The sequence below is a fragment of the Cetorhinus maximus genome, chromosome 2, assembly GCF_964194155.1.
Source record: "Cetorhinus maximus chromosome 2, sCetMax3.hap1.1, whole genome shotgun sequence".
NCBI lineage: Eukaryota > Metazoa > Chordata > Chondrichthyes > Lamniformes > Cetorhinidae > Cetorhinus > Cetorhinus maximus.
In genome coordinates, this window is record NC_135880.1 from 81169086 (window position 1) to 81194170 (window position 25085).

The 25085-nt window shown below is 42.0% G+C and overlaps 1 protein-coding gene across 8 annotated transcripts in view; it reads right to left on the reverse strand.

The window, feature by feature from the left end:
* sema6a (sema domain, transmembrane domain (TM), and cytoplasmic domain, (semaphorin) 6A) overlaps positions 1-25085 on the reverse strand; it is a 174479-nt gene that overhangs the window by 91820 nt on the left and 57574 nt on the right. For 6 of the 8 annotated variants that reach the window (XM_078566582.1, XM_078566563.1, XM_078566558.1 and 3 more), the window contains exon 1: positions 14011-14156. The exons of the other annotated variants lie outside the window; for them this stretch is intronic. The gene's annotated coding sequence lies outside the window, so the exon portion shown is untranslated. Of the gene's footprint in view, positions 1-14010; positions 14157-25085 lie in introns of those variants that run through there. 8 annotated transcript variants of the gene reach the window in all.

Genomic DNA, 25085 nt, shown 5'->3' on the forward strand with positions numbered 1-25085 from the left:
CTATGTAAAGGTAAGTAAAGCTGCTTTGAATTTGGATCCTTGGAGAATGGCATTGTTCCTGTACCTAGGCTGGCAAATCCAAACTTGTGTTTCAGACCTGGCTTAGCCATGTCAATTGCTAGTAGCCAGTGTTGGTGAATACAGGGCTGAATCCAGAGACCCAGGGCTGAATTTTACAGGGGACTGTATTTCTTGGCCCCCATTGCAAGAGTTAGCTGGCAGCCAACACACCAAAAAGACGCCCACCACACAGCCATAAGGCACTGCCAGTGGGTTAAACAGGCCGTGAGTGGAACTTGTGCCCCTCAGTGGGAGGAAATTTGGCCCTCAAGCTGCCAGCCAATCGGTTGGGGGGGGGGGGGGGCGGAGAGAGAGAGAGAAAATCCAGGCTTCAATTTTCAAACAATGGCAGAGGTGAGAGCAGAGGACCCACAATTTCCTGCCACAGGCCAGTCTCCTGCTATGGACCAGCCTCTGGGCCATTCCGTTCTGGAAGGATGGGAGGGCTGAGGCCGGTTGATGGCTACCCACCCCCAAGCAGCGGGTAACCCTTTAGGCCAACTAATGGGCCTGTTAAGGCCACTCGCCACACACTGACTGGAATTTTCCGGTTGTCATGTGGTCCTCTCACTGAGGGTGAAGCATGGTTCAGAGATGGAGGCAGCCTTCTGACGCTTCAGCGGGAGGTAGCCAGTGCTCTTTTCACTAGGGAACCCTCCCCTCCACCCGCCATCGGGGCATAGCTGCAGTTGTTGGCATCCTGTGGACGGGTTGTCCTGGCAGATATTGGGTTTGATGTTCAAAAAAGCTTAAAAGCTCTCACAGGATGCCTCCATCTTGGGGCTTTCCCTCACCCTCCTCCCTACACTTGGCAGCACCACCTCTGAAAGTGGGGCTGCCGATCCGTCAGTGTGGGGGGGGGGCTCCTATTGCTCCTCCAGCCTCAGAAACTCACCCGCCTCCTTAATTGGATGACAGGCATGCACCCTGGTCACTGATTGGCTTGCTTATCAAAAATCACATAGTGCATCAGACACCTTGATGTCAGGACCCCAAAATGCATCAGACGTTGGGGTCCGACATAAACTTAGCCCCTGGAAAATGACTTCATACAAGGCAAATATGAAAGCTTAAATCCTTCATAAAAAGACACAAGCCAAGGCAAATATTTCATTAGCCTTTGGTTACATTCTGTCCTGTGCACATGTGGCTTCCTATACACAGACTTTTACTTTCCCTCAAACATATTTACATGTTAACTATGTTTTCATGCAAAGCACACAGTCAGATAAATAATTGCTCAAGCAATGGAGATGAAAGCTTAAACTTTGCTCAATACCTGTTTACATAACTGAAATATCCAATAAGGGTGCAAAAGGCCCCATAGAATGGAGACACAGGAAGGATCTATGTGACCAGGTGACTTCAGACCAAATTTGTCTCATATTATACTGGTCAGTGAAAACATGACCACTTTAACCCACAGTAACCAATTTATCCAGTGAGTAACCAAGCTGCATAGCCCATGCAGGCCCCAGGTTCAAAGTCTGCTCTAAGTGATTCAGCTTTCAGTCAGTCAGGTGATCAGGATGCAATAGTTGGCATCTGGATGACCTTGGGTGAAACTCTTTCGAGTTATCAACAGTCACAGATTGCAACTCGTTTGAGTACAATCACAGTTCTTGGTTTCCGGGAGTGGGACATGAACCCACAACCCTCTGATTCAAAGGCGAGGGTGCTATGAACTGAGCCACAGCTGACACCTCAAATGACCTTGGGTGAAGTAGTCAGCTAGCATTCCCATAGATAACTATCCAGCAACATCTGTTGAATGTCCATTGGACAACAAATGGATAGGATCAAGCCTGACTGTCCTGCCACTGTAGCCAAACAGCTTGCTGACAAGCACCATCCAATTGAAATAGTAACATAGTAGTCATGTCACTGGACTAGTAATCCAGAGGCGTAGACACAAGTTCAAATCCCACCACATTATTTAGGGAATTTAAATTCAGTTCATTAAATAAATCTGGAATAAATTGTTAATATCAGTGAAGTATGACCATGTGAACTGTTGGATTGACATAAAGAAAACCATATAGTTCATTAATGTCTTTTAGGAAAGGAAATCTACCATGTTTACCAGACCTGGCCTATATGTGACTTCACATGTACAGCAATGTGGTTGACTCTTAGCTGCCCTCCTAAAAGGCTTAGCAAGCCACTCAGTTCTACCAAATGGCTACAACAAAGTGGACTCAGAATAAAACCAGACAAATCACCTGACATTGGTTAAAGATCAGATTCAGACATGACATAGGCACACCCACTCAGTCGACCCTGCAAAGTCCTCCTCACTAACTTCTGGGGACTGGTGTCAAAACTGGGAGAGCTGTCTCAAGTAACAGCCTTACATAGTCATACTTACTTAATTCATACTTTACAGCCGATGTCCCAGGCAATGTCTCTATCACCATTCCTATTCTACTGGTAGTGCAGACCCACCAGAGGTGACAGCACACTGACATATGGTATGGAAATGACCCCGAGAGTCCTCAACATTGACTCTGGTCGCCATGAAGTCAATTCGCATCAGGTCAAACATGGGCAAGAAAAAACACCTGCTGATTACCACCTCACTTCCTCCCTCAGTTGATGAATCAGTGCTCCTCCAGGTTGAACACCACTTGAAAGAAGCACTGAGGATAGTAAGGACACAGACTATACTCAAATTGGGTTTTTGGGGGGTGTGTGGAGGTGGGGTGGTGTGAAGGGGCGGGGAGCTTCACCAAGACTGGCTCAGTATAACCATTTCTGACTGAGCTGGCCAAGTTCTGAAGGTCATATCTACCAGACTGGGCTTGTGGCAGTTGGTCAGAGAACAAACATGAAGCAAAAGTTAAGAGATTTTAGAATATGTAACTACTAGGATGGAGAAGGGGGAACCTATGGATGTGGTGCATTTGGATTTTCAAAAAGCATTTGTTGCAGAATGTAGAAAAGTGTGAAATTATCCACTTTGGTAGGAAAAATAAAAAGCAGAATTTTTTTGAATGGTGAGAGATAGGGAAATATTTGCATTTGGAGAGATCTGGGTGTCCTTGTACATAAATCGTAGAAAGTTAGCTTTCAGGTATGGTAAGCAATTAGGAAGGCAAATGTTATATTAGCTTTTGTTGCAAAAGGATTGGAGTGTAAGAGAAAGGAAATCTTACTACAATTATACAGGGCACTGGTGAGGCCATACCTGGAGTACGGTGTGTAGTTTTGGTCTCCTTACTTAAGGACATACATATGTGGCCTAGAGAGAGTGCACTGAAAGTTCACTATACTGGTTCTTGGGATGAGGGGATTTTCCTATGAGGAGAGATTTGTGTAGACCAGGCCAAATTCCCTGGAGTTTAGAAGAATGAGAGATGATCTGATTAAAACAGAAAATTCTTAAGGGGCTTGACAGAATAGATGGTGAGAAAATGTTTCCCCTGGTTGGGGAATCTGGAACAAGGGGTCACAATCATAGAATAAAGAGTTGGCCATTTAGGACTGGGATGAGGAGAAATTTCTTCACTCAAAGAATTGTGAATCTTTAGAATCCTCTACCCTAGAGAGCTGCAGATGCGGAGAGATTTAATAAATTGAAGTCAAATGTTGACAGGTTTTTGGGTACTAAGGGGAATAGCAGAAGCTGGAATTGAGTTAGAAGATCAGCCAAGACTTCTTGAATGGTGGAGCAGGTTCAAATGTCCAAATGACCTACTTCTGCACTTATTTCTTATGTTTGTATAAAAACTTACCTTACACTGTCCTCACCAATCTACCTGTCACAAATAGATCCATCTTTGACAGGGTTGGTCAGAGTGGCCACTGCACAGTCCTACTGGAGACAAAGTCCTGTCTTCACACTGAGGATACCATCCATCGTATTGTGTGGCACCACCATCATGTTAAATGGGATAGATTCAGAACAGACCTAGCAACTCAAACCTGGCCATCCATAAGGGGTGGTGAGCCATTGGCAGTGGCAGAACTGTATACCATCAAAATCTGAAACCTTGTGGCCCGACATATCCCTCAATCTACCAGTACCATCAAACCAGCGGCTCAAATCTGATTCATTGAGGAGTGTAGAAGAACATGCCAAGCACAGCACTAGGCATACCTAAAAATGGGTGCCAACCTATGTAAGCTACAGCACAGGACAATGTGCATGCTAAACAGTACGCTTTAGATAGAGATAAGCAATCTCACAATCGACAGATCAGATCAAAACTCTGCAGTCCTGCCACATCCTGTAATGAATGGTGGTGGGCAAATAAACAACTAACGGAAGAAGGCGATTTCATGAACATCATCATCCTCAGTGATGACGGAACCCAGCACGAGTGCAAAAGACAAGGCTGAAACAGTTGCAACCATTTTCAGCCAAATGAGTTGAGTGAACAATCCATCTCGGCCTACTCCAAAGGTCCCCACTATTGCAAAAGCCAATTTGAATCAACTCCATGTGATATCAAGAAACAGCTGAGCGCTCTGGATGTAGCAAACTCCTCGGATAATTAAGCAGTTCTTTTTTACATACTGCAAGATCTGGACAACATTCAGGCTTAGGCTGATAAGTAGCAAGTAACCTTTGCACTGCACAAGTGCCAGGCAATGACTAAATCCAAAAATAGAGTCTAATTATTACCCCCTGACGTTCAATGGCATTTCCATCACTGAATTCCCCACCATCAACATCCTGGGGATCGCCATTGACCAGAAACTTAACTAGACCAGCCATATAAATTTTGTGGCTACAAGAGCAGGTCAGAGGCTGGGAATCCTGTGGTGAGTAAATCACCTCCTGACTCTTCAAAGTGTTTCCACCATCTCCAAGGCACAAGTCAGGAGTGTGATGGAATACTCCCCACCTACCTGGATGAGTGCAGCTCCATAAAACAGTCAAGATCAAAAGAAGAGTAATATGGACTGGAAACATTTACTCTGTCTTTCTCTCCACAGTTTTTCCAGCATTTTTTGTTTTTGTTTCAGATTCCAGCATCCACAGTATTTTGCCTATATCTTAAGATCAAAACCATCTAGGACAAAGCAGCCCACTTTACTGGTACTCCATCCATCACCTTGAACATGCATTCCCTCCACCACTGTGCACTGTGGCTGCAGTGTGAACCATCTACAGGATGCAATGCCGAAGCTTGCTAAAGCTTCTTCAACAGTACCTCTCAAATGCAGGACCTCTACCACCTAGGAGAGGGGCAGCAGGCACATGGAGAACACTGGCACCTGCAAGTTTTCCTCCAACTCATAAACCATCATGACTTAGAAATAAACTGCCTTGCTGTTCCTTCAGTGTCACTGGGTCAAAATCATGGAATCCCTCTATAAGAGCACTATAACAGCACCTTCACCACATGGACTGCAGCTATTCAAGAAGGTGGCTCACCACTACTTACTCAAGGGCAATTAGGGATGGGCAATAATACTGGCCTTAGCGGCAACATCCATGTCCCATGAACAAAGAAACTGAATTTTAAAGAATAAAGCTTATGAATATTGGACATTTGAGCAAGGTATCAGAGGTCAACTGATGCCTCTGTTATAACTTGCCAGCAAGGCATTAACATCCACAAGATAGGGAAAAAAAGATTCTTAAAAAATATTGCAGCAACTGTTTATGTGGAACTACAGTGCTTCTAGTACATGAACATAAAGCAAATGCACAAGCATTTCACTAGTTAGAGGGGGAGGCTTCCTCTGTTCAGCAATTGTCGCAAAATCAAAAGCATTTACAAAGAACACATAATTTCACTGCAGCTACCAAACAAAAGGAAATCTTCACCCATATCCACATTCAGATGGCTGCATCAATAGAAAGTAAAATTTTGCACAAGACGTAAATAAAGTTTTGACAACCATGGCAGACCTTATCAAAAGGCTGCATACTGGATGCTGGAAATCCGAAATGAAAACCAAAAGTGCTGGAAATACTCAGCAGGTCAGGCAGCATCTCCCTCCACAGATGCTGCCTGACCGGCTGAGTATTCCCAGCAGAACTGATCAAGTTGAGTACAAGGTAAAGTAGACTTCGAGCAGACGCTTCATGTTTCATATCTCCTTAAATTGCTGACAATTGGACTGTCTCTACACTTTCCCAACTCATAAAATCCTGTGTTCAGCCCGAGCAATTACAGGACATTTTTTTGAGTTAGCTCTCAGGAGGTGTTCAGATCCCGAGTGGGTTGCTAGGAATGAAAGTTAGATTCATTTAAAATTCAAGTCATAATCAGGCTCCTTTCTTCATAAATTCAGATTACCCACTGTTCAAACTCTGACACCCACCCGATAAAATACGGTTATTGCATAAGTTGTTATAGAGAAGAACTCTTCTAGAGAAAATCACTGCAAAGCAGCATCAGCTTCAAAACTACAAAGTAGGAACTAGTGGATGAAGATTTCTCCCCCAGACACTGCACAACCACTGAAATTAAATGCTCATTTGTAAGACAAATTTCCTCAAAAGAGAGACTTGCCAGCTTTAGCACTAGAAGTTCCAGAAATATGGAAGTATACAGTCAGTATACTGTCAATATGGTGGGTGTCATTTATGTAGGCAATAAACAAAAAAAGTGTGCATGAGGGACTGCAATCAATGGATTAAGAGGCACATTTATCTTAATCCAAACACTCAAATGTTCAAATTTTTCTGAGCAAGTCCAATTCAGATTAATTACAAATCAAAATTCAGATAAGCACTTAAACCCCAAACCCAATGTGAACTATTGCAGGGATAAAACATCACCTCAGAAACCACAGATAATGTGTAGATTGAATTAATTGCAGGCTCTGTTCTCCTCGTCACTAACTTTTGTGTCACTCAGTAATTGATGGATTTATGATGGAGCAGCAGTTCCAGCTCCTAGCAACCATAACAACCTTTTAACTCTATAATTGCCACACTTCAGAGGGTGCACCGATTGTCTGAATGAATTTACTTACATCTAGTCAGTTTGGATCTGACATATATTCAGGTCAGGATGAGAGAATTAGTGCCTTCTCCAACCATAAACCAGAATGATGTTAGTGTACACAGACATACTTATCTGTAGTATTAGATATTGACACGGAGGACTAGATTTTCTGATTAGTGTTAACTAATCTATTTTAAACAGGTTAGCACTGTGGTTGAAATAGCACTGATCAGAAAATCTAGGGTCCAGTGCCTGAGTGAAGGAATCAAACTGCTTATTATAATGTTGCAGATGTTGCGAATTGGTGGTGAGCTGAAGCCTAGTTGAGTTAAATGGACTAAATCTGAATTTCTGAAATGGACTAAATCTGAAACAAAAGAATTAAGACCAATTTGCATGCTTGTGTACCAACAGAAACATACGCTGAAAGAGCCACAATAAATCCTATCTGATTCCAATGCTAGACCCTCTCAAACTGTCAAAAAGTAACTGTTTTAATTTTCAGTTCCCTGCAAGCTCTTTCCTTATTTAAAACTCAATGGGGTCGATTTCAATTTGTTTTGCCTGGTGTTAACGTGGCTGAGCTGCCAAAGCACCTGCTTGTTTCAGATGACAGGCACTTTTTAATATGCAATGCTGGGTCCAAGCACAATGACTTCCATTTTAGGTTGGAACTGTAGCGTGTGCCATGCACGTTGATCAATTCCACAGGCAACAGTAGTGCAGAGACAATAGAAAAGTTACGTTTTAAATTATGTTTGAGGAAGCCAGAGGAGCAGGTGTGTGTCTTCAAGCTCCAAAACATTAATCTGGGCTGCTGTCGCCCAGGAACCCCACTCTGCCATTGCAACCCACCCCACATTTAACTTGCTGGCACCACTGCTGGGGGCATCAGTACCCTGTGGGGGTGTAATTAGTCTTTGGTGATAAGAAATAGTTTTAAAAGGAACTTCCCTGATGGTTTCATGGATAGATTCACTGTTGGTGTACTGCCGAGCCTTATAGTACAGGACTGCCCCATATACAGAACCTGATATGCATTCAATTATTTGATCCAGTCAGTATGGTGATTGGTATGTTACAATTGACATCACTCTGTTAGCTATGGTAAGGAAGGGGGTTGGTGTGATATGGTGGGGAGGGGGGCAGGGTGGTGGCAGACAGTCAGCCATGGTTCTACATAAGGAAATCATCCAGTGACTTCCTTCTGCTGTAAGACTTCATGTGTGGCCACTGGGTGAGAGTCTGGTTGGCCTCAGCTGTGGTGGTTTCCCAACACCACCACCACTGCCCCCCTCCCCCCCCTCCCCACCCACATTCATTGCTTGTTATGCCACATCCACAGCCCTTTAGGAAAAGTATTGTAGCCAGAAAGGACAGCCCAACACCGACGCCCCCAGCACCCCCAAGATCAAACGGGGAAAACAATGTTATGTTAGGGCAAGAATATTAGAAGTCAAAGTGGGTCGACTTGTAGCATAACCATTTTTAGGAAATATGTATTTTGGTCACTGCTAACATTTAAAGAAATTGTGACAAGTAATTTTCATGATTGGAATCGGGGGATCAAGTCAGTCCTTTCAATGTATCAAGTATTCATTCACAATACTGTAATGACTTTTATATAGCATCTTTCAGTGAAACATCTCAAAGCTTACCAACAAATTACTTTCCTGAATTGAGTGATTTATATAGGTAAACAGGACAGCCATTCTGCAGCTCATGTACAATTAATCCGTCATTATTGTTGTAATGTAATTTATTTTATTGATTTAACAAGTTAGGCTAGAATCAACATATACAAGCTTCTATAACACTACACTTCATTGCCAAGTGTCCCTGCAATCAGCTGCAGCACATATATTCAAACATTAGAGGGCAGTGTGTCCACTAGCAGAGTTTAACCAGTGTTATAACTCCCTTCCCATCTCTTTTCATTTACTGCTTCCAATTCTCAAGGTCTATATTTTTGATTAACAGCTACAAGTGTAACTAACATTTGTCTGACATCTTTATTGTGAACAGCACCAATTGAGAAATTTCCTGTTTCACTAGTAACCTGCAAACCATTGAAACACATTTTTGACAGGTGTATACTTCACAGCAAGCTATGGAACTGTGTTTTTGTAGAAAGCTACAAAACATTGTCTTCATGATTTACAAAGACTGTGTTCCAGCATTTATACCACATAGCATTCTGTAAAGTTTGCAATTTTTTATTCAGAAGTGTACTAATCGGCAGACATATCAGAGAAAACTACAAAAGATTCTTTTTTGTCCTTTATGTATATTACCTTTCTCTCTTTCCCCTATGTGAAAAGACATTGAATGGATACTTGCACTGGTACAAATTCACACATGCCATTGCTCTGTGGCCATTAATCAGACCCTGAGAGCAAGCACTGGCATGGTATTTGGCCATGGGAGACATCACAACCGAATCCAATCCAGTCCCAACCCCACGATCATATACAATGAAGCCTTTCAAAATGTTCTCTTCCCAGCTCAGAGACACTGAGGCCAATTGTAACAACTGTACTACCCCTTCATCAGAGCTCGGTTAACTCAGCTTCAACTAGACAATTAACCTTTACATCTTCAAAGGATGCATGGCTTAATTTATTAAGAAAGCTATTTGTGCTTTGCACTGTTTGAACTTAAGTATGCCTTCTGAACCACTATACATTTTACCTGGTCATGAAAGCCCTAACTTTTAAAAAATTAAATGTATGTTTCTTTTCTTTGTTACTTGAATACTTGATTGTTACTTCCATTTTGAGTAGTTTAGACAATGTGGGCTTTATTATACGTCAACAAAATCTTAACATGAACCTGTGTAATGCAATTTTATTAATGGATTCATTTATTCGGCTGATTGTCAAGACAACACAGGGTAAAACTGCTGCTAATAACTGATCTTAGTGACCTTCCATTTATTTGATATTTTCTTGTTAGTGTTGTCGATGGATGAATTTAGTTACCTTACTTTTTGAAGTCTACAAGATTGACTATAATTTGTTGGAAAAGTTGTGATTTTTCTTTCTGTTCTACCATTTTTGTGCAACCTATGTTTTATGCCTACTGTGCTGGATGGGAACTACATTAGTTACAACGTTTGCAATACCAACTCAAGTGCATAGCACTTAAAAAAAATGTGTTTTAAGATTTCTTGTGCCGTGACTTTGCGGCATCTCGCACACAGATGGGGTGAATTCTTTCATCTTGCCAGTGAATTGGTTCTAGTTCATTATGTGATTAAAATTCTCACTCAGTGGGATGTTAAAAAGCTTTGCTCTGCTGCTAAGGATTCTGCCTGTTGATGTTTGGTAAATCTGATTTAGCAATGCTTGCATTTGATTAAAAGTTATCTGGTGCCAAAATTCAGCATTTAACAAATGAACAAAGTGCAGACAGAGTCACAGAAGCTTTGACTAAATCTCATCCTCCTAGTGTTGCTTGGAAGAGAAGCCAAAAGCTGATTTATTCAAAGACAAGGTACACAATAAGGTAAATTAATCACACTGCTGCTTATCAAAGAAAAACAGTTCTAATATTAGACCATATGCTGCAATTTCATTATTACTAGTAAATAAAGCGTCAAAGAAAAAAACTCAACAAAACAGAACATATGTTGACATTAGCCATTCATTTTCACACATTCAGTCCTGTTTTCAGAGGTGGTGCCATAGACTTTCCTTCCATCTCTTAGGCTGAAGAAGCAGTTTTTGCAGCCTTGTTGAAATGTTTACAGATGGCAGTTTCCCCAGTCTTCACTCTCGGGGTGCAGTACTCAGCAGTATTTTTGCAATGTTATGTAACACGCAAGCAAAACTAAACAAGATTCTTAAAACTAATAATTAAAAAGAAATATACTTTTCACTGAAGATGATAATGTGGGGTGCATGCAGGCAGAGACAAATCCAACAGGGGATCATGAAGGTAAGCTGCTTCTCCTAAAATATCAGACTTCATGTTCTTCATAAAGAAGAAATTTAAGTAACCAGAAAACATATATGGATTTCAAAACTCTCTATTGCCTGTATTTTAATAAATCATGAGGAAGTCAAAACAGTCTAAAGGTAAAGCTGACATCTGCAGACACCTCATTCACTGCAGAAAAAACGTTGCTGCAAGAATCAGAACACAGACCCGTCAAGTGCAGAGTAAAATGAAGATGCATCCAGCAATCATTAATGATGTTTAGCAAACAGCTGTAAGCGTCGAAATGAAGAAAGCATTCAATACAAGTCACAGCTATACAAAAGCTCAACTTACTTTTTGATGTTACAACAGCAACGTTTTGTCTGCCCTGCTACATTCCAACGCGAGCCCAAGTACTTGTAGTGCAGACTCACGAGCATTAGACAATCAGATTTGTGTACGCAACCCCTATGAGCATGACCAGCCTTTGATCCAGTAATGTTTCATTCAAATCAGATCACAACATTACAGTCTTTCTCCAAGCAGATCGCAATGAAAGGATTACAAGGACACATTTTATTACACCTTTGCAACCCAATACATTGCTAGGCTTGGTTAACACATTCCTCTCTAAAGGTAACGTGATATCTCAAAGCAGTACAATGCATGAGTCCCACTATGGGGGGGGGGAGGTGGTCCCACCTTCGAATCCTTGGCTCGGCTGAGATTTGAACCCAGCTGGCCTTCCTGGTTGCTCCAATTCGTGGTCAGGCCACCAGATGGAGCACTGAACAAAAAGAGGGCAAAGGAGGGAAAACTGCAAGGACCAGTGAGCCCCAACCTTTTGGCAAAGTATGGGAAGGGGCGGGGGCGGGGGAGCTACTGGATGTTGATGGCCCCTCACAATGTCATTCAGCTCTTTTCTGAAAGACGAATCCTGATTCCTGGACCAGCATTGTGACATGAACGTAAAAGTGTAGAAAATATAAACACCCTCTCATGTACACAAACATCAACATACTCATAGACACCTACGTTGCTCCGCTTAACAAAATGAGGCAGTCTGTCACTCAGTTGTGGCCTATGGGAAAGCCACAGAGCAGTTTGATCAAAAAACTGGGTTAGCACTTCTAAGTGTCAGACACATCCATATGGAATATCTGTTTCCGGCATAAGGTTGTAATGAGAAAACATAGCATCTGCTGATGAATAATCATGAAATCATGACTGGCATTTGCAAATACTCAATGCTGATTGGAGAGGCCATCATTTTACTCTACATGTGCCATTTGATAAATAGAAAGCTTCTGCTGCCCAAACTAACTACAAGCAGTAACACTGAGCAAACCAGAATCAAGTCTCTGTGCCCAAAGTTCACACAAGAGGCAGGAACAGAAGGAACGAGGCTTCGTCAAACACTGAAGCCTTTTTTTTAATAAAATGGTCCATATTGCTGCCAGAAAGGCTGTGAGCATGTGGCCCTACTGTATTTCAAGCCATTCCCAAGACACTAAAACACTATCAGAGGCTTTGAAACTATGGAAACTGAATAAATAAGTAGCTTCCATGATTAATAGATGAAGATCCCTAGCTGAGCCATAACTCAAGACTGTAGGATCCACACGCACACAAAGCCAATTTCAAAGTACAGATTTTCCCATTCAGTGATTGAATGTTTTTTTTTTGCGTGGTTCCACAGTCCTAACCACTATACTTCCTCTACGCAAAATGATAAGGATCTGGTCGACCCATACAAACAACAAGCAGAAATATATACCAGCTCAGGTCAATTTAATTCTGACACCAGTTCTGTGATGCATGGGAGTTGGTCTCTGGAGACTACTTCCACTGCAGTCAAGGTATCCCGCCAGCCACACACACTCAAAATGTAGATTTGACCAATCTACTGCATATTGAGCATTTCTTGAAACGCGGTTTATCTCCCCTTTTCACAACACATAAACGGTATAAAGCCAAACGAACGCTCCCTGCCTCTCCCGCCCCGCCACAGTATTACATTTGCTCGGTGCCTGTGATGTTACTGCACACAGCATTTTGCCTGCTAAAGCAGCTGTTGGACACTAACCCCTGGCCTGACCCTATGCTCCACGCTTCAAATCACCCACCACCCCCCGCCACACCCCCCCAAAACTCCGAGAGAGACTCCCAGACTCTTGTCATGCAGAGCAAGCGGATCAGGTCCTACACATAGCATAGCAGCTGGACACCTAAACTTCTCTCCCTCTCTTTCCTCAGAGGGGACCCTCCTCTGTTTCCAGGTGTTTAATGTACCAACTCGACTGCTGTCAGACCAAACAAAAAAAAACACCACGTGGGGAATTTTCAGACTTACAAACTCGTTTGTTTTTAATGTTGAATCAGAGGATTATCTCGGTACATACAGTGTAGCAATGGGGTCCGCTACTGCAGCCCCTTGTCCACCCCCCCACTCTCAGAGCGGAGGGTAAGTCCCACACGCTGCACAAATCTGGACGCTTGTTATACGAAATCCTGGGACCTCAGCAATTACCGTCCGTCCAAAGCGCTTTGTAAATACACTCGGGCTGCTAACTAGTATCACCAAGGCTTTGCGAAAAGGAAAACATCTTTGTACGCCCCGGCGTTTAAAACAACTGTTAAAGGGCAACATTTTATTTAAAACAAACGAGGATGCAAGAATTTTGAAGGCAACTTTGCCAAATGACAAGAAGCCACCCATCGGCACAGTTTATTTTAAATATGTAGATGATGTGGTTTGTGCACGATCGTTGTCTACGAGATAGAAAATGGATTTATGCTTTGAAGATCTATTATTAAACCCAGACGCAACATTTAACAAGAGAAAACATAAATCCAGACGTGATATTTAACACCAGCAGTTAGCACCAATCCTCAGGAGCCTAATGTCATGAGCCGAGAATCACTCCAAACACACAGGTTCCAGCCTCAGCTACATACAAGCGGCTCCCTGTGGATATGTTCACTGTGGAGGGTGAACAATTAGCAGAACAAATCTCAAGGAAAGGCACACACAAAATAACAAAGAACCGGTGCTCGCAACATACAGAAACAAAAAGATGCCAATCCTTGTTCACTGGAAGGAACAGAACAGTACTCTTACCTTCTGGCTTTGCAAAGGCAAGCGAGGGAAACGAACCAGCGGCACTGCTGTCTCATTAGTAATCCATTTAAGGCTATCTCTGGCCAATTTGATCCACACACACCGTGCTTGTCAGCGGCTGTGAAGCTACATGTGCCTTGTTGACAAGGGGGACAGTAATACGGCTGTTCCCCCAACCAGCCCAACAAGCATGTGGAACTTTTGCTGCTCCAAAAAAAAAATCCCTTTTTTTTTTCCACAATGACCCAGAAATCCACTCAGAAAAGCATCGGCGATTCGACCCGATTACCAAGAGGAGGGTCTTGGGTCAAGCCCCAGCCGCTCTCTTCTCCTCCAAGCTGCTGGGTGAGATTTTGTAAGCCCCTCTAGCTCTTGTCCTGTGTCCTGTCACAGCAGGCAACCACGGGCTGGGATACACAAGCTCCGAGTCATCTTATTTGGAGCTGTGCGGGGCAGGCAGCCTGTCTGACGAGCGAGTGCCCCAGTCCTACCCCCATCCTTGCTTTCAAACTCCAGCTGTCACTGGCTATCCGATTTGGAAGAAGACGGCACTCAAAACCTGGACTGGATTCCCTCCCAGGATCGGACTGGTGCTTTTTGCACTCGGCAGCCGGCTCGCTGCTCGCCAGCCACACGCAAATCAGATTCAAGGACATCTGAAATATTTACACTGGCCTTATAAGAACTAAATGCTCACTTCGTGCAAGCGAATAAACAGAGATCCTTGACAGTCCACTGACACTTTGGAAACGACTCCCTGCTTAGGCTTAGTTTAACAGCCAATCCGTTTTGAACGGTCAGGACTGCAGGGATATATTCTATTAATGTGCTACCAACAATTTCAAGGTGCGGGCCACAATCTCTCCTCAAATAATTTAAAAAATGCTTTATTAAAACAAAGTTTTGATCTTTTCATTCACTCAGAGGAATAAACTATTCTATTTCTCCCCCAAGTTCCACTCTCACTCTTCCCTCAATTTGATTTGCATATTTTTGCTACCTGAGCTTTGAATTACAATCAAATCATTTTACTGGTATCCAGATAAAACTCCTCTGTAAACTGAAAAAAAACCTTCAATTGCTCGAATTCCGATATGTAAACAGAAAACGCTGAAAAAAACACCGGGTCAGTCAGCAACTGTAAATAGAGACTATGTTACTAACTTGTTCAGTCTGTTTTTGTTTCAGTTGACACTTTGGATGTAGCACATTTCGTTAAACGAAATATTAAACAGGCATTTCAATAAGATTTAAAAATGAAGAGGGGGATGGGCTAAGAAGGGCGATAAATGAGTGAATGACCTGCGAACTGCTTCATAAAAGACTGAGGTGATAAACGCAAGGGATTGTGCAAATAATGGAAGGTGAAAAGACAGGGGAAGCGGCACAAACAAAAAAGACAATGAAATTGGGGAAAAATAGAGAAAGAGCAAAGATCGGTAAACTGCAAATTCAACAGATCCGAACATACATTCTTATGTAAAGTTTAACTTTTACAATGGAGAGAACCTTCTGTCTTCCTCCCTTCTCTTCTAGCCAATTATACTGGTACGAGCAACTGTTCTCTTTCAAATTGCTGCAGGTACCTCACCCAGTTTTCCCGATTGTAGCACACAGCAGGGTAACTGGCCAAGTTACACCTCAATATGCTTCAGAAACACTGTTAATACAGTACTTATAGTACAAAAGCAGAATACTGCGGATGCTCAAAAACTGAAACAAAAACAGGAAATACTCAGCAGGTCTGGCAACATCTGTGAAGAGAGAAACAGTTAACCTTTCAGATCGATGACCTCCCTGAACCACTGTCTGTTGAACGTTGGAGTTGCATTCTCATTGGCATGCGATATTTAATTTGGGGCAGTTTAAACATTCAAATATGTGTGTACAGATGCCAAACAATGTAATACCCGCATTCTTGAAAAAAAATCAGAATTTTCTATTATGCAAATCCACAGTCCTTTTTTGCTTTGAGTAGGAATGAAACATTCATTACACATATATGCAAAAATAATACATAATTGCATGGAAGACATTCAATTATGTATATATGTGGGTAGCTACATAACATGGAATGCATACATGCATTCGATATGCATCAGTGCTTGCTGCCAAAAACCAACACAGATCAAAACCTCTAGCCCGAAATATTGCTGCTAATGAGTTTGTCCGTTGTAAATTGTAGGCAGTTCTCACTGACAGCATGAATTAGGGAGCAAAAGAGTGCCTGGAATTAGTTCCAGGACTCAGGCAGGAGTGACACAGAGGGGACAAAAAGATAAAAATGAATGGTGATGAGAGGAAGACATAAAGGGGAAATGGATGTCAATGATGGAGGGATATATCAGTGGTAAAGAAGGGTACAGAGAAGGGATAGAACCTGCAAGCACTCCCTCAGCATTGCATTGAAATACCAGCCTAGATTAGTTGGACAAATCTCTAGAGTAGGGTTTGAACTCATATACTTCTGATTCAGTGGAAAGAATGTTACAAGAGGGAACACCTTTGTGAACTGGTGTAGGGGGTTGGATATTCATCATTGGCTGTCCCTTGATTCGAGGATGAAGCAGCCCATGTCCAAATGCAGCAAGACTTGGACAATATCCAGAGTTCGGCTGACAAGTGGCAAGTAACATTCGTGCCACACAAGTGCTAGGCAATGACCATCTCCAAGAAGAGAGAATCTAATCATCATCCCCCGACATTCAATGGCATTACCATCGCTGAAACCTCCACTATCAATATCTGGTGGGGGGACTGGGGGGCGGTTACCATTGGCCGGAACCTGAACTGGGCTAGCCATATAAATACTGTGGCAACAAGAGCAGGTCCTAGGCTAGGAATCCTGCGCCGAGTAACTCACCTCCTGATTCCCCAAAGCCTGTCCACCATCTACAAGGCACGAGTCAGGAGTGTGGGTCTGGGTCATGGTCGCAGACTGAACGAAGGTGTTCCACAAAGTGGTCACCCAGTCTACGTTTAGTCTCCCTACTATAGAGGATACTGCCTTGGAAGAAGCGAATACAGTCAACCAAATTGAAGGAGGTGCAAGTGAAGCGCTGCTTCACCTAAAAGGAGTGTTTGGGGCCTTGGACGGCAAGGAGGGAGGAGGTAAAGGGGCAGATGTTGCACCTTCTGCGAGTGCACGGGAAGGTGCCATGGGAAGGGGATGAGGAGTTGGGGATGATGGAGGAGTGGATCAGGGTGTCACGGAGGGAACTGCCCCTACGGAATGCTGATGGGGGTATGAGGGGAAAATGTATTTGGTGGAGTTGGCGGAAATGGCAGAGGATGATCCTTTGTCTGCAGGGGCTGGTGGGTGAAAAGTGAGGACAAGGGGGACCCTATCATGATTCTGGGAGAGAGGGAAAGGGGTGAGGGCAGAGGTGCAGGAGATGGGTTGCACATGGTGGAGGGCCCATGGTCCATCTCTGACACTTCCCTTCCCTTCCTTGTTCTCTCTGTCTCCATGTCTGGTGATACACTATCTACCAATATTCATTACAAGCTCACTAACTCCCACAGCTACCTTGACTGCAGCTTCTCACACCCTGTTTCCTGTAAGGACACTATCCCATTCTCCCAGTTCCTTCACCTCCATCGCATCTGTTCCAATTATGCCACCTTCCAAAACGGCGCTTCTGACATGTCTTCCTTTTTCCTTGACAGGGCCTGCTGCAATGTTCCAGTGAAGCTCAACGTAAATTGCAGGAATTCCGATTAGGCACTTTACAGCCTTCCGGACTGAATATTGAGTTCAACAACTTCAGACCACGAACTATCTCCTCCATCTTTACCTCTTTTTTAACCTTATATATTTATTTATTTTATTTTTGGAGGCTGTGTTAGTACTTTGAAACTTTTCGTCAACTTTTACCAGTTTTCTAAGTTAACCTATATGAAGAAATATTGGTTTTAAACTTGCATTGGACTAAAATCCTGTGAACTGGACTTTTAAAAAACTTTTGGTTACATCAGTGATGTGATCTGATTTCACTCTGCCAAATCTATGTGGTTTTATAACGTGCGGGGCTGTTATTTTAGATATTTTCCCTCCAATTTTCTGTTTCCTTTCTAAGGAAATGGTGGTTTCATCACACTGAGATGCCTATAGATGCTACACCCAAGTGTCCAATCGTAGCTGAGTTTTCACTGAATTCTGAGTGACTGGTATCTGCAAGTTAGTGCTTAACATTTACATTGTTAAATCAGGCTCCCTCAACTCAGCTACAGAATCACAGACAAATGAGAAGCTGAACATATGAGTATGCCTAGTTAGGTGATAAAGGGTTTAGTAATACAGTGCCAAGAGGTGTTTGAGGACAATGGCCTCCTGGAATCTAAACTAAAAGAGTGACGTGTATTGTGTGATCATAGATGGTGAGTAGCAGTTTGCTTGGCCAATCAGACATGGGAAACCTGGCTGATTTTCCCCTCCCAGCCGGAGGTGTCAGCTGTGGCTCAGTTCATAGCACCCTCGCCTTTGAATCAGAGGGTTGTGGGTTCATGTCCCAATCCCGGAAACCAAGAACTGTGATTGTACTCGAAAGAGTTGCAATCTGTGACTGTTGGTAACTCGAAAGAGTTTCCCTCTGAATATGGCCCCTCCCAGCCGAAGAATTCTGTGGTGATTGTATTGCCCTTATTGCCAGCTTGGCCAACTGAGCAAAGGGCAGGAATTTGGTCTAATGACTTTAATTGCACTCTGTCCAGTGTCTTCAACAACAGAATAATCAGCAATAGCGGGTGTCGCAGTTATGATGTAGGGGTCAATCCATTGACTATTTAGTCATTCACTATTTTTGCAAAAGTGAAATTGAAGCAGGGCAACTCCCATTCTGCGTGGAGAACACACTATCAGAAGAGGTAATAAAGGAGAAAAGGGGGAAGGAATTGATTGGTGCAGTCTACCCTGCTCTCACGGTATAATAACATTTGTACAAACCTGGCATGAACTCACAGGTGGGTTAGGTATAGTTTGCACTGGCATCCCTTTGGGCGCATAAATGAGATTGAATGTACTGCATTTGAAGGTCAGATTGCATGCAATTTTTGACCTGATTGATTGCCAAAGCAGAGTATAGCCATAGCATTTAATACAGTGTTTGCATCAATACAGATTAGCAATGACAATTTACATTGGAGACTTTAAAAAACATGCCTTAACCTTAAAACCCCAAAACCGTAAATCAGTGTCCTTTGGCTCAAATAAAGAAACCTGACTAAAATAATTACAGTTTTATAAGCAAATCATGGGACCTGTCAAGGATTACAACCACCCCCCCCCTCAACTTCTCTCCCCCCACCCCCACCTTAAACCAGCTTATATTTCACCCCTCTCCTAACTATACTCAGTTCTGCTGAAGGGTCATGAGGACTCGAAACGTCGACTCTTTTCTTCTCCGCCGATGCTGCCAGACCTGCTGAGTTTTTCCAGGTAATTCTGTTTTTGTTAAGGATTAAGGTATGTTTGAAATAATAAGTAAACAGCAGAATATAGATTTGACATTGTACAAAATAAAGATCTTAGAGAGCCTATCATGTTCAAAGGATGAAGAAAAAAGTACAAAAAGACTCCTGCTTGTTTATATTGTACTCAAGTAGTACTATTTGTAATTTATGCAGTAGATTCTGAAGTGCTGGTAGAAACACAAAATTAGGGTGTATGTGCATGTAAAGTTTTTGCAAAGACATAATCATGACATTTATTTTCTGACCAAGCATGTTCTTTAAAAACACAGATAACCTTCACATGTTCAACAATGTGAAAGCTTAGGCTCAATTCTTCTGAGGCCACAAGAGTTGTCAGATAGCAGGAACAATAAATTGTGTAGATGCAGGAAGTGACAAAGGGACATAGGCAGATTAGTGAGTGGACTAAACTATGGCAGGTGGTGTTCAATACATGGAAGTGTGAAGTCATTCTCTTTGGATGCAAGAAGGATAAATCAGAATATTTCCTGAATGTCAGAGATGAGAAATTGTCAAGAATCAAAGGGATTTGTGTGTCCAACACACAAAGCATTAGAAGCTAGTGTCCAGCTACAAGAAGTAATCTAAAAGGCAAATCAGATGTTGGGCTTTATCTCAATGTGGCTGGAATACAAAGGAACAGGAAGTGATACTTTAGTTGTACAGTTGGGCAGACCCCATGTGGAGTATTAGATTGTGTTTTGGGTATCAAACCTCAGGAGGGATATATTGGCCTTGGAGAGGGTGTCATACAGATTCACTAGTTGGGGATGGGTTGCATAAACTTGCTTATATTTCTCGAATTTAGAAGTTTGATGGGTGATCTAATTGTGGTGTTCAAAATCATAGAAGAATCATGGAATGGTTACAGACAGAAGGAGGCCATTTGGCCCATCGTGTCTGCACTGGCTCTCTGCAAGAGCAACTCACCTGGTGCCACTACCCTGTCTTTTCCCTGGAGGCCTGCAAATATTTCCTCTTCAGATAGTCACCCAATCCTCTTTTGAAAGCCATGATTGAATCTCAGACAGTGCATTCCAGATTCTAACCACTCGCTGCAAAAAAAGATTTTCCTCATGTTGCCGTTGCTTCTTTTGCCAATCACCTTAAATCAATGCCCTTTGGTTCTCGATCCTTCCAAATGATAAAAGGAATGAAAAAAAGACATGGATAAGCTATTTCTTTTGGTAGGGGAATCCAGAACAAGGGTCAACAATTAAAATTAGTGCTAGGCCATTGAGAAGCGCTATCAGTAAACACATTTTCATACAAAGTGTAGCGATAAAGTGGAACACTTCCCCAAAAGGCTGTGGGTGCAGCTTTAATTGAAACTTACAAGACAGATAGATTGATAGATATTTGTTAGGTAAGGGTACTATGGATATGGATCAATAGAGTTTGGGCATAGATCAGCAAAGATCTAATTGAATGGCAAAGCAGGCTCAGGGCCTGAATGAACCACTCTTGTTCCTATGTTCTTAGCAGTATCAGTGCCATTAGGAGTGCAATGCTTTTGGCAGCCTGAGGAAAAAGCAGCTCTTGATGTGGTCACTTTGTGCTGCCAGAAACTGGTTCTACCTCATTTGTATTACAACATAACTGTTGGAGTCACCAGCAGTGTTAGATTATAAGCGCACAATCAGGCTTTCAAATGGTACTAAATGGAACTGAGCATCAGATTCCTTCAAAAATATTGTGAAACGTTAAAACCAGTGTTTCTCTTTCATCCTGGATGTACATTGCTCTTAGATCTAGATTGATGTTTCTCCCTGACAAATACAAATCACAACATTTTACAACATCTGCTTTTAAGGCTGCTTAAATCTAGAAAAAGCCATTTAATCGTGCTGTGTGATATATATAAAAAAGCTCTGTATGTTCTTAATACTTCAGCCCTTTGAGGGATGCAGCCAAAATCTAGTCTTTAACAGGATATTTTGTGGGACTCTGCACTCATGGCTCATTTGGTAAATTCTTGGGCTCTGAAATTTCAATTCTCATGATCTTTTCCCAGAAGTGTTCTAGAGCACGAACTCATCCCTGCTAAATAGCCCCAACACTGACCCTGGTAATGGCCACTTATGGGGTCAGTTTATTACAATAATTCCGAAGAAGAGTCATATTGGACTCAAAATGTTAACCCTGCTTCCCTCTCCACAGATGCTGCCAGACCGGCTGAGTTTTTCCAGTACTTTGTTCTTATTACAGTATTGATGGTTGGGACAAAAAGCGTGAGTTGCACCAGCAATTAATGCACTGTGTCTGTGATGTTTGAAAAATATGTGAAGCTGATTTATGAGGAAGTCCTTGTGAGGGCATAACTGCAGCATTTAAAGCTGGACTGCTGTTAAAACAGAACTAGTATACTGGAAAATAAAGACTTGGCTCAAACAGGAGCAAGAAGAAAATGTCAGAGAGATTCCTCTTATTGAAAGTTAATGCAGGGCGGGAGAAGAGTTGCAATAGTGGGACTCAGTGCTAAGAGAGTTGACAGTTCCATATGAAGGAAGTGGTATAAGTAATGAGTGGCAACCTCCCAACTACTAGGGTGAAGTTTAATGACCCTACAAGATCAGTAAAGATAAATGTAATAACTGCAAGTTGTTATTAATGTAAATTTGGGACGTTTATATTTATCCTGAAAATGCAGTCACTTATCGAAGGGTATGCTCTTTAACATTATTTGCTCTGTGTATACATTATCCTAAAATGTATATAGCTGTTGTAACCTGTGGGAGTTTTTTAAGAGAAGTGATGGGAATTCCTTGATATTTGTCAACTTCAACTGTCTATTTCTGACAGTAGCAAGCTTTTTGTCATGCAGGGAATATTGCATACAACTTCCAAGAAGGACAGACTACAGGAAGAAGACGATGTGAGGGCTGAAGGTGGATCGTACGGATTACTGATTAACCGACCATGGTTAAAGATCAGAGATTGTTTCTCTTTTTTTGAGTCTCATACTTTTGAGGAGGCCCTCATGTCTAACAGGAAATACTTGCAGTGCATCAAAGCCATATCAAGGTACTGCCACTATTCTCTGAGGTTGTGTGGCAGCTGCCAGGAAGGAAGGCTGAGTCCAGTGCCATCCTTTGAGGCACTATCCGAGAGAAGTCCTTTCAATTTTTAACTTCAGTAGAAATGAAAACAGGAGAGCAGTTTAAAGGGTGGCCAAGAATGTACTGCATGTTTTACACTACAAACAAATGTCAAAATTACACCCTCAGTGTCAAGAATAATGCAGGGGTAGTGGTAAGGTGCCAGAGGGTAACCACCGTTCCTGCAGTAAAGAGGGGAATTGAACATAAAGCTAAGGATGTTATGCTTCAGTAATACAGGGCGTTGGTGAGACCGCACCTCTACTGTGTGCAGTTTTGGTCTCCTTATTTAAGGAAGGATGTAAATGCATTGGAGACGGTTCAAAGGAGGTTTACTAGAGTGACACCAGAAATGAGTAGGTTGTCTTATGGGGAAAGGTTGGACAGACTGGGCTTGTTTCCACTGGCGTTTAGAAGAGTGAAGGGTGATTTGAGTGAAGTATGCAAGATCCTGAACGGCCTTGACAAGGTGGACGTCAAAAGGATGTTTCCTCTTGTGGATGAGTCCAGAACTAGGGGGCACTGTTTTAACATTAAGGGCTGCTCTTTTAGGACAGAAATGAAGAGAATTTTTTTCTCTCAGAGGGTTGTGCGACTTTGGAATTCTCTGCCTCAGAAGGTGGTGGAGGCAGGGTCATTGAATATTTTTAAGGCAGAGGTAGATAAATTCTTGTTAGGCAAGGGAATCAAAGGTTATCGGGGTTAGATGGGAATGTGAAAATTGAAACACAAAATAAGCCATGATCTTATTGAATGGCGGAGCAGGCTCGAGGGGCTGAATGGTGTACTCCTGTTCCTATTTCTTATGTTCTTAATTATACCCCTGTAAGAGCAATCAGTGTCTTCAGGGAATGAAGGGAATAGAGGATTTCTTTTTAAAAGTATAATCTTTACTTCTGTAGGTATTAAGCCATACGAGGTGCAATTCAGGTGGAAATTCTCATCAGTTGCTTGATCAGTAAATGCTTTGTTCACAGGCATGAAGAAAGCAAAGGTCAAACACATTAAAATCTTCCCATGTGAAATAAAACAAGAATAGCTTGTACCGCAGATTGCAGGGACAAAAGGGAACTCACAATATCTCTTGGAATCAGCAGCTGTGATGGTTCAAATGATAGTGCATTGCCCATTGTGGAACTGAATTAGACCAGGAAGGTTCCAGGTCTGATGCCTGGTCTCAGTTAGCTGACCTCAGAGGGCATTGTGACTAAGGTGCTGCACCTCAATTCTAGAATGTCGAAAAGTTAACAAGGATTCCTGTCTGATTGCTACTCAGTGACCCTGACTAAAAAGCATGTTTGTGTGCCAATCTTGTGTGACAAGATTAGGCACAGCTATGACATTCCAATCCTTTCCACAGTCAACATTTACTGTTTAGGCTGATATACAATCACAATCAAGGAAGGTGTTCTCTCAGGGTAGGATGAGAGACAATTGAGAGGATTTCTAAAAATTCTAAAATAATTTTAAAATACATTGTTTTGCAGATTAAATTCAAACGATAAATAAAAATAGCAAGTTCTATCTCTTCTTTACATTAACCATTCCATTAATTGTTCTAAACATCTTTCACCTTTTTTAACAAAAACATCCAGTCATACTTTTAGGAATCTTCTCGTGTCAGATTAAACAGAAGTGTTAGCAAGTAATTATGGGCCAAAGTAGTAGACTAGGAATCATTGGTGGAATAATGGCCCTTTGTTCACTGCTGCATAAGATTGCAGGGTACCGTGACCCTGTGAAAATGATAAAACATTTGGTTAATAGTTAACAGTTTTCAATTAAGCCTGCAAATGACATTTATCATCAGCCCTAGAAGTGACAGTGAAGTTAAAACTAACTAGTCAAACTGGAAGATATCCCCAAAGGAACTACTGATACAGCATTTATGTATAAGAAGTTAAACTTTCCACTACTCATTTGAACTTGCTGTGATTCCCACGGTTGAGTTGGATATTATTGACAAAGCTTGAGATGAGATAAATCTCTACATCTGAACCAATGTTCTTCAAAGACCACTGAGTCAACCATTAAAAGCTTTAAAATGGTGACATCATCAGCCCACACTGCACTATCTCCAATTTCCTATTTCTGGTGGTAATGTCGATAATGAGTTATCGTTTGAAGTTTCAGACCACCAAAGGATCCACCCACAAACCTCTAAATTAAAACAGGAGATTGCATGTGTTTGCACCATCAAGCATATGGCATTCCCTTTATTCTGTAGTCTTGGTTTTGGTGTGCCTTTCAGGTTGGGGACATGTTTAACAGATTCTATTTAAAGTATGAAGTCAATCAAGACTATTATTGTTACATATGGCAATCTAGATGCATGGAAACCAATCTGGTTTGATTATCATTTTATACTTGTGGCTGTTTTTGATTGGATTTTGATTCACAGTGGCAAAATAACATGGCATATTCTGAAAAAAACAATAACTACAGAATAAATGGTATTTCTTTCAGCTCCAAATTGAACATCACAAACATTCATGGAAAAAGAAT